General features: G+C 44.8%; 1 pseudogene; it reads left to right on the forward strand.

The window, feature by feature from the left end:
* Positions 1–394: 394 nt before the first annotated feature.
* Positions 395–4008, forward strand: LOC122454896 (annotated as a pseudogene).
* The last annotated feature ends 6964 nt before the right edge of the window (positions 4009–10972 follow it).

A 10972-nucleotide genomic window follows, 5' to 3' on the forward strand; every position in this document is an offset into this window, starting at 1 on the left:
GAGGTTTAATCCCTGGGTGAGAAAGATCCCCTGGAGGAGGGAATGGCTACCCACTCCAGGGTTCTTGCCTGGAGAATTCCATGGACAGAGGAACCTGGCGGGCTGCAGTCCTTGGGGCCACAGATTAGGACACGACTGAGTGCCTAACACACAAATGCCATGAAGTCTCTGCTGTGGTTCTGAGTCTTTCAGTGATGCTGACGTAGGAGCGTGCTTGGCACACAGACGCTCGATGAACTGTGGTTTCTTTGACTTGACATCAGTCAGTGGCCAAGGGACTCATTGTATGGTCTGACCCGGGCAAGGTCCCTTGTCTGTCTTGAAGGACAAAGGCATTCTCTATCACGTGGGCCTCTTCCTGCTGGCAGGTCTGTGTGGTAGAGTCCCTGGCACCATGTGTCAATCTAGCCCTGATATTTACAACGTCCCACACTTCTCCAGATCCACCTTCAGCCTGTACCATGAACTAGCCTGTCAGTCCAATGACAGCATCATCTTCTCCCCAGTGAGCATCAGATAGCCTTTGTGATGCTCTCCCTGTGAAACAAAGATGATACTCACACCCATATCCTGAATGGTATAGGCTTCAAGTTTAAAAAGGTACCTAAGGCTGATATTCACAAAGGCTTGGGTTGGGGGGGGGGGGTCTCCTTGAAACCCTTAATCAGCTGGACAACCAGCTCCAGCTGATCACCAGCAGTATATTTTTCAGTAAAAAGAATATGAAGCAAAAGCCTGCATTTTTGAACAATGTCAAGAAGCTGTACCACTCATAAATCCTCTCCATGAACTTCAGGAACAGCAAAGAGGCCAAGACACAGATCAACCAATAAATAGAGATAGGAACTCAAGGAAAAATAGTGGATTTGGTCAAAGAGCTTGATGAAGACACAGCTCTTGCTCTGGTGAGATACATAATTTTTGAAGGTAAGGTTGTATATACAACTAGCCTGAGCTGGTTATTTAGATTTTCCTTGAGAATGCAGGATGGAATGTAGCTACAAATATGTTATTCAATTTTCTACACACAATCATTAAAAGACTTTTAACAGGAAATAGTGGGTTAAACAATCAAATCATCATGATCTCAGCAGGACTTTTCAGAGCCTTAAATGTCCTAATGTGCACTGTAAATCTCTACCAGGGAGGGAAGCAAAACACACAATATCCCCAAATAGAGAGCCATAAAAGCAAACTTTGCCAGAGAGTATGAAGGGAATGAAGCACAAGCTGGAATCAAGATTGCCCGGAGAAATGTCAGTAACCTCAGATAGCAGATGACACCACCCTTATGGTAGAAAGCAAAGAAGAACTGAAGAGATTCTTGACGAAAGTGAAAGGGGAAAAGAGTGGAAAAGTTGGCTTAAAACTCAACATTCAGAAAACTAAGATCATGGCATCAGGTACCATCACTTCAAGGCAAATAGATGGGGAAACAATGGAAACAGTGACAGACTTTATTTTCTCTGGTTCCAAAATCACTGCATATAGTGACTGCAGCCATGAAATTAAAAGTTAAACTTAAAAATTAAATTGTTCCTTGGAAGAAAAGCTATGACCAACTTAGACAGCATATTAAAAAACAGAGACATTACTTTGCCAACAAAGGTCCATCTAGTCAAAGCTATGGTGTTTCCAGTAGTCATGTATGAATGTGAGAGTTGGACTATAAAGAAAGCTGAGCGCCGAAGAACTGATGCTTTTGAACTGTGGTGTTGTAGAAGACTCTTGAGAGTCTCTTGGACAGCAAGGAGATCCAATGAGTCCATCCTAAAGGAGATCAGTCCTGGGTATTCATTGGAAGGGCTGATGTTGAAGCTGAAACTCCAATACTTTGGCCACCTGATGCGAAGAACTGACTCATTTGAAAAGACCCTGATGCTGGGAAAGATTGAAGGCAGGAGAAGAAGGGGACAACAGAGGATGAGATGGTTCGATGGCATCACCAACTCAATGGACATGAGTTTGAGTAAACTCCAGGAGTTGGTGATGGACAAGGAAGTTTGGCATGCTGCAGTCCATGGGGTTGCAAAGAGTCAGACATGACTGAGGGACTGAACTGAACTGAACTGATGAAGGGAATAGGATTTTACAGAAGACACTCTGACAGCTCTTGAGTCACCTTTGGAGACTGGAAAACCAGGGCTCACACCCTGAACTATGAGCTGTTTGACTCTGGGCAAGTCTTTTTATCTCTTTGAGGTTCTAGTTTTCTATAGATAGCATGGACATAACAATGCTCTTCTTGCCAGATTTTTAAAAATTTATTAGAGTATAACTGCTTTACAAAGTTGTGTTAGTTTCTGCTATACAACCACACGAATCAGCTATATGTATATGTGTGTGTATATATACATGTCTGTATATATGTGTGTGTGTATATCCCCTCCCTGTGGGGCCGCCCTCTCCCCCATCCCACCCATCTAGATCATCACGGGGTACTGAGTTGAGTTCCCTGTGCTAATCAGCAGTGTCCCACCAGCTGCTTTACACATGGTCATGTATATATGTCAATCCTGACCTCCCAGTTCATCCCACCCTCCCCTTCCCCGTTGGGCCCACATGACCATTCTCTGCATCTGCGTCTCTTTTCTTGCCCTGCAGATAGTTAGTATAGTGTTAGTCTCTCAGTTGTGTCTGACTCTTCGTGACCCCATGGACTGTAGCCCGTCAGATTTCTTTGTCCATGGGATTCTCCAGGTTCCTTTGTCCATGGGATTCTCCAGGCAAGAATACTGGAGTGGATTGCCATTCTCTTCTCCAGAGGATGCCCTGCAAATAGGTTCATCTGTAACATTTTTCTAGATTCCATACATAGGTGTTAATATACAATATTTGTTTTTCTCCTTCTGCTTGTCAGATTTCTAGAAGGAAAAACACAAGTCACAAAGAACATACACTCACATAGTGGGTACTTAACTAAACTCGAATCCCAGCCTGCCTTTCTCACTCTGAGTGACGGGGACGTCAGGGCCTGTGTGCTCCGGGAGACATCCTCAGGCAGTTTAAACAGTGCATGGAGACAGCCCAGGGTAGGAAGGTGAGCATTAGGGCCAGGGGCTGCCTCCTTCACACCACCGGCTCCTGGCTCTAAAGGGAGAATAGCACTGCGGCCGGAGTGACCACGTCCCAAGTTCCAGCTCTGCTCTGGGACTTCATGTGGCTTTCGTCCCTCCCCAGCTTCAGTCTCCTCCTCCCAACCAATGGGAAAATTGGGCCCTGGGGTCCTGGAGGACCCCTCCCACTCCATCTCAGCAGGATGGGGAGCAGAGGGGACACTGCCCAGACATCTGCATGTCACGTGTTAGTCCAGGGAAAGGCCATTAATGTGGGAACAAGACTAACTTCCCTGAGCAATAAATAGCTCCAGTTACCAAGGGGCAAGCCAGGGAGATGCCCAGAGTGATCAAGGGAGCTTCCAACCACTCCCAATAATTTTCGTTAATTAGCCTCAGACCATGCATTAAACAAACATCAAATCCAAATAAAAAATGCTCCTGCCCACCTAGACTGATAGCAGGTAGTCTCTGTGATATAGAAACTCTGGATACTCCTCTAGCCTCAAATTGTCTTCACAAAACCTTCAGGAGCCTGACAATTTCACTTTTTTTAACAATTAAAAACACCATATTATTAGAAGAAATGATTAAAAATATATAATCATCTCAAAAACTACAGGAAAAAGCATTTGATAAAACTCAACACCCTGTCATGATAAAAATCACTCAATGAACTAGGATTAGAAGGAACCTTTCCTAACCTGATAAAGACCGTCCATGAAAAATCTTTAGCTAACATCATATGTAAACATGAAAGACTGAATGAATACGTTTCCTCTAAGATCAGAAACAAGACCAGAGTTGCTGGTCTTGTGGAAACAAGACCGCTTCATTTTTGCCCCAATTTACAGATGGCAAAGCTGAAGCTCAGAGACCCGGGTCTCACCAGGCAGCCTCAGGGCTCCATGTTCTAGCAGTCTTTCCCGAACCTTCTCCCACCCCTAGCTGATGGGCACCTTCATCTCTCTCTCCAAGCAAAATGAAGGATAAATTTGAGCCTCAGTGCTTCCTGATAGGAAACTTTCATGTGAAGGAGAAGATCCGGTCAAAGGCAAGTTCCACCTGTGCTGAAACCGTGTGTTTCTCCTGCTGGGTGTTGCTGCAGCATGACCAGGGCTGAGTCATCACCTTCCTACTTCTGCCCGGCCCAGGGCAAGAGGCAGCTGCTGGAGGACGGGCTCTCTGAGAAGCATCTCACCAGAATCCACAAACACCTTCAGATACGGTGATTCCCAGGCCAGCGCTGACCCAGGAGCTGCCCTATCAGGCCTGGACCAAGGAGGGTAAGGTGGGCCCAGGTCCTGGGCTTAATCTTAATGCTCCCTGAGAGAGCATCCTTTCAGGAAGCCCCAACTGGGCTTTGTAAGAGGGACGGTGCCCCTGGGTGAGGAATGAAAGTCCTGTCCTTGAGCACTTCCTCCCTAGCCTGGACACTGCCTCTTCCTGGTGACCAGTGCCCACTGCAGCAAAAATAAGGCCAACACATGTCATGGGCAAACCTAGAGGAAGAGGTGGCCTTCTTGGTAAAGGTGTCCTATAACTGAGTGTGTTATAGGATAGAAAGTCCATGGCAGGACAGGGGGAAAAACCTGCTCGGAGAGGCTGGAAAAACAAACGCCCAGAGCAGGAAACTCCAGGACCTATTTGAGGCTGTTTTTGGTTCCTCTGTCATTCAGATGAGAGTGGCTTGGTCAGATCCCGTAGTGCATCCCAAATTAGTGCATGTCTCTGTATTTGTAAATGTGTCCATGCCCAGATGAGCTATTTTGTCATGCATAATATAAAACAAAGGTGAAAATGCAGAGAAGTATAAGGTTAAAAAGTGAATACAAGTTTTAATACCTCTTCCCCACCCCACCCACGCTCAGGTTCCCTACACCAGAGGCTGGGAGCAGAGAACAGGAGGAGCTGAGTCTGGAAGGGATTAAATGGAACCCAAGGCCAGTCAGCCCATGCATCAGACCCTGCTGAGGGCCAAACTTGCCATGCCAATTTGCCGACACTGAAACCCCAAGGACTGTTGCTCATCAGGCGTCTCCATCCATGGGATTCTCCAGGCAAGGATACCGGAGTAGGTTGCCATTTCCTCCTCCAGGGAATCTTCCCAACCCATGGATCGAACCCGAGTCTCCTGCATTGCAGGCAGATTCTTTACCATCTGAGCCCCCAGGGAAGCTCCCAGGGCCAACCTTGTCCCCATGGAAAATGACACCTGAGCTCCCAGCCCCACGCAGTCACTGATTCACTAAATAGATGTCACTCAGGACTTGCCACCATGTCCCACAGTCCCCTGGGACCCCAGCCCTAGCGGAGGTTCAGTCTGGGGGTGAGCAAACCCCACAGAGAAGCAGAGTGCACAGTCCTTCCGGAGGACACCCTGGATCCTCCTGGAGGCCTTCTCAGAGGAGGTGGTACTTGAGAAGCTCTGCAGGACAAGAGGATCCCTGTGATTCTAATATTCTCTGACCCTGGATGTAGAGGAACTAAAAGTAGAATAAAGCAAAGCTGACCTCATTTCCTCACCTGGGCAGGGTGGTGGGGGTTCCAAGTGGGAGGAACTTGGTCAGAAAGGGAAACATTTCAATGGTTTTCTAATCATTTTGATAAGTTGAGCAATTTACATTTGCCCAAACTGTTCATTTCTGGAACCTACAATCTGAAAACTGTCCTGGGCAAACTGGGCATCACCAAGGTCTTCAGCAACGGGGCTGACCTCTCAAGGATCACCAAGGATCAGCCTCTGAAGGTGTCCAAGGTGAGCGTGTCCCCGACGTCCGTAGGTCAGAATGCGCGCGGGGCGGCAACTCCAGGCCGAGGCTGAGGACGGGGCCGGGGGACGCAGGCGCGCTGCAGACTGAGGCCCTGAGGGGCGCCGTTGCTCCATCAGGACGGCAGTGTGGTCGGCTGACGGAGGGGAGGAGGCCTCACGTGCTCGGTGCGAGCTTGTGTCACGTTCTCTCTGTCTCATCCTTGGCCGGGGACTTCCCTTTTTTGGGTCCCCTATAACCCCCTACTTACAGAGAGAGACTTAGGCTAGGGGATTGCTAAGACCCTTTGGCCCCTGCATCTGAGACTCCGGGACCTACTGCCGAATCCGCGAGTCTGAGTTACAGAGTGATTTCAACCAAAGATGCCATTTATTCAGGGGATTTATAATATGAAATTAAAAGCCACTTGCTCCTTGGAAGAAAAGCTATGACCAACCTAGACAGCATATTAAAAAGCAGAGACATTACTTTGCCAACAAAGTTTCGTCTAGTCAAAGTTATGGTTTTTCCAGTAGTCATGTATGCCTGTGAGAGTTGGACTGTAAGAACGCAGAACACCGAAGAACTGATGCTTTTGAACTGTGGTGTTGGAGAAGACTCTTGAGAGTCCCTTGGACTGCAAGAAGATCCAACCAGTCCATCCTAAAGGAAATCAGTCCTGAATACTCATTGGAAGGACTGATGCTGAAGCTGAAACTTCAATACTTTGGCCACCTGATGCAAAGAGCTGACTCATTGGAAAAGACCCTGATGGTGGGAAAGATTGAAGGCAGGAGGAGAAGGGGACAATAGAGGATGAGATGGTTGGATGGCATCACCGACACAATGGACATGAGTTTGAGTAGGCTCCAGGAGTTAGTGATAGACAGGGAAGCCTGGCGTGCTGCAGTCCGTGGGGTCTCAAAAAGTCAGACATGACTGAGCGAGTGAACTGACTCAGATAGGTGCCCAAGTAAACGACAACTGGGCTTCCCAGGCGGCACCAATGGTAAAGAACCCGCGTGCCAATGCAGGAGATGTAAGAGACGTGGGCTCGATCCCTGGGTCGGGAAGATCCCCTGGAGAAGGGCATGGCAACCCACTGCAGTATCCTTACCTAGAGAATCCCATGGACAGAGGAGCCTGGAGGGCTACAGTCCATGGGGTCACAAAGAGTCAGACACGACTGAAGTGACTTAGCACATAAGGAAACAACTGCCATTCAGTGACTGTGAACAGTGCCTGGGCGGGGATGAGGCGTGGAAGTCCCCATCAAAGTCCTGGTCCTCACGGAGCTTAGAACCAGGTTCTACAAATAAGACGGGAGCCACGGAGGTAGAGTGCAGGAAAATCTTCTCTCTCCCAAGGAGGTGGGCTGCTTCCCAGGGATGCTGAGGAGGCTGGTGAGGAAGAGGGGGGGTGCCCTCATGGGTCAGACCGAGGCCTTGCGAGCATGCCTTGTGTGTCCCCTGCAGGGAGGGGTAGGCAGGGGTGGGGAAGGGCAGGAGAAGTCATGAGAGAGGCATGAGTGTGGTGTTCAAGGACAGAGAAGGGACCAGTGCCCTGGAGAGAGAAGGGTTCAGAAGAGGAGTGTGAGATGGTGTTGGGTAAGCAGGTGTGACCTGTTGATGGAGTCTTACAATCACCATGTGAAGATCTTGATTTTGATGTCCTTATCCACACACACACACGTGAATACCTCTCAGACATGCACACACATTTATTAAGCACCTACACTGAGAGAAAGTCCTCACAGGAAGTACCATAGTGGCCCTGGCTCATATTATCCCATGGTGCTGAGTTTTCTGTTTAGGAAACTGAGGTTTCAAGAATAGTCTCCTCCTGGAAGTGACATAGTTAGTTAGCAGGGAAAACTGGATTCAAACCCAGATCCTTGAGATGAAAAGTTGTGTTCATTTCACTACACCATGGTGATTCAGTGGTGAGTCTTGTGGTTCTTTATTTAAAATGTTACCGAAAAAGCGCCTCCTTGAGTCCCAGGACAGCTCTCACCAAACCGAGCCTTGCTCCCAGGTCTGGGTGAGGGGTGGGGCAGCCTATCTCTGTCTCAGAGAAGCCTCTGTCCTCTCTCTCTCCTCCAGGTTGTTCATAAGGCCTTGATGACCATCAATGAAAATGGGACAGAGCACCTCTCAGGAGAGAGTACCTGGTATGAGCAAGAAAAAGAAATAAAAGACTCCCAAACTGGAAAAGAAGAAATAAAACTATCCCTGACAACACAATTTTTTATGTTGAAAATTCTAAAGATTACACACACACAGAGAAAGCTGTTAAAACTAATAAATGCATTCAGCAAAGTTGCAGGAGTCAAAATCAACAGGCAAAAGCCAGTTGCATTTCATACACTAAATTTCCAAAGGAAATTTCAAGAACAATTCCATGCATAATAGCATCAAAAAGAATAAAATACCTAGGAATAAATTTCCATCAAGGAGGCAAAAGATTTGTACACTGAAAACTACAGCATTGCTGAAAAAAATTAAAGAAGAACAAATACATTGAAAGACATTTCAAGTGCATGGATTGGAAAACTTAATATTGTTACAATGTCAATACTACCCATACCAATTTGTTCAATCCCTAACGAAATCCCACAGACATCTTAGTAGAAATAGAAAAAATCCATCCTAAAGTTCACATAGAATCTCAAGGAACTCAAACATCCAAAACAATCTTGGAAGAGAAGAACAAAGTTGTGGGTTTTGTATTTCCTAATGCCATAGCTACAGAAATCAAAATAGTGTGATGTTGGCTTAAAACAAACAACAGACCAGTGAAATAGAATAGAGAGGCCAGAAAAAAAACCCTCACATATATGGTCAAATGATATGAGACAAAGATTCTAAGACTATTCATTGGAAGAAGGACAGTCTTTTCAACAAATGGTGTTGGGAAAACCAGATATCCACATGTAAAACAATAAGTTGGACTCTTACATTATATACAAAAAATAAATATAAATTGGATCAAAAACCTAGATGAAACTTGGAAGAAAGCATAGAAGAATGTTTCAAGCATTGATTTAGCAATGATTTCTTGAATATGACACCAAAAACACAGGCAACAAAAGTTAAAATATATTAATTGTACTTTATCAAAATTAAAAACATCTATGTATAAAAGGACATAATTAACAAAATGAGAAGGCAATCTACAGAATGGGAGAAAATACATGCAAATCACGTATCTAATAAGGGGTTAATATTCAGAAACATAAAAAACTCTTACAACTCAGTAATAACAAAAAACAACCCAATAAAAATACAACCCAATTAAAAATGGGTCAAGAACCTAAGTAGACATTTTTCCAGGAATATAAATGGCCAAGAAGTACACAAAAAGATGCTCAGCATCATTAATCATTAGAGAATTACAAATCAAAACTACAGTGAGACATCACCTCACACCATCAGGATAACTAGTTTTTAAGAAAGAAGAAGAAAAGAAAAAGTGTTGGCTAGGATGTGGAGAAATTGGAACCTATATGCGTTGTTGGTAAGAAAGCAAAATGGCCCAGCCCCTAAGGAAACACTACGGCCATTCCTCAAAAGAACTAAAATTGAATAACGATATAACCCAAGAGCTTCCCTGGTGGTTCAAATGGTAAAAGAATTTGCCTGAAATTCAAGAGACCTGAGTTCGATCCCTGGGTTGGAAAGATCCTCCAGAGAAGGGAAGGGCTACGCTCTCCAGGACTCTTGCCTGGAGAATCCCATGGACAGAGGAGCCTGGTGGGCTACAGTCCACGGGGCTGCAAAGCCGGACACAGCTGAGTGGCAAAGCACATCAAGCACGTCATGAGCCAAAACTTTCTCTCCTGGATATTTATGCAAAAGAGCTGAAAGCAGTCTAAAGGAGATATTTGCATATTAATGTTCACAGCAGCATTACTCACAGCAGACAAAAGATGGAAGCAATCCAAATGTCCATCCACAGCTGAATAAACAAACAAAATGTGGTCTATGAATGCAATGGAATATCATTCAGCCTTTAAAAGGAGGACGATCCATGATACAACATGAATGAGCTAAGACATTATGCTAAGTGAAATAAACCAATAACAAAAGAGAAAATACTGTGTGATTCCACTTCCGTGAGGTACCCAGAGTAACTGAATTTATAGAGAGGGAAAGCATAACAGCGCTGCCAGGGGCTGTGGGAGAAGGGATGGGAGTTCATGTTTAATGAGTATAAAGCTGCCGTTTTGAAAAATGTAAAGAGTTCTGGAGACTGGTTGCATAACAATGTGAACATTCTTAATTCTATTAAACTGAACACATGAAAAGCTCGGATTAACATATACACACTATTACATATAAAATAGATAATCAACAAGGATTATAGCGCAAGTTTCCTGTATAGCGTAGGAAACTCTGCTCAATACTCTGTAATAACCCATATGGGAAATAGAATCTCTGAAAAAAATAGATATATGTGTATGTATAACTGAGTCACTTTACACTTGAAACTAACAGAACATTGTAAATCAACTATACTCCAACATAAATTTTTTTTAAATTTTTTCACGGTAAATAAATAAAATAAATGTTATTCTATAGTAAGTGGGCATAAGTGTTAGTGTTAGTAGCTCAGTCATGTTCAACTCTTAGCAACCCCATGGGCTGTAGCTCGCCAGGCTCCTCAGTCTATGAAATTCTCCAGGCAAGAATACTGGAGTGGGTAGCCATTCCCTTCTCCAGGGGTTCTTCCCAACCCAGGGATGGAACCCAGGTCTCCAGCATTGCAAGCAGGTTCTTTTACTATGGGCATAAACACCACTAATAAAAAGTAATAAACTTTTCTTTTGAATTGCATGAAAAAAAAACTGGTAAGACAGTAAATTTTATATATATTTTCCACAATTAAAAACAAAATAGCACAGATTATTTTAAAATGTAATAATAATAATAATTGTATGATCAATATTTTCTAAAGAAGCCAGTGAAATTTCTGACATTTTGAGTTACAACTCATAATCCTATGACTTTAATGGTAATTTCACATCAATTAGTTTAAAAATGGACCTTCCCTGATGGCTCAGATGATAAAGAATCTGCCTGCAATGTGGGAGACCCAGGTTCGATCCCTGGGTCAGGAAGATCCCCTGGAGAAGGGAACGACCACCCACTCCCGTATTCTTGCCTG

The sequence above is a fragment of the Cervus canadensis genome, chromosome 17 (genome assembly GCF_019320065.1).
Source record: "Cervus canadensis isolate Bull #8, Minnesota chromosome 17, ASM1932006v1, whole genome shotgun sequence".
Lineage (NCBI taxonomy): Eukaryota > Metazoa > Chordata > Mammalia > Artiodactyla > Cervidae > Cervus > Cervus canadensis.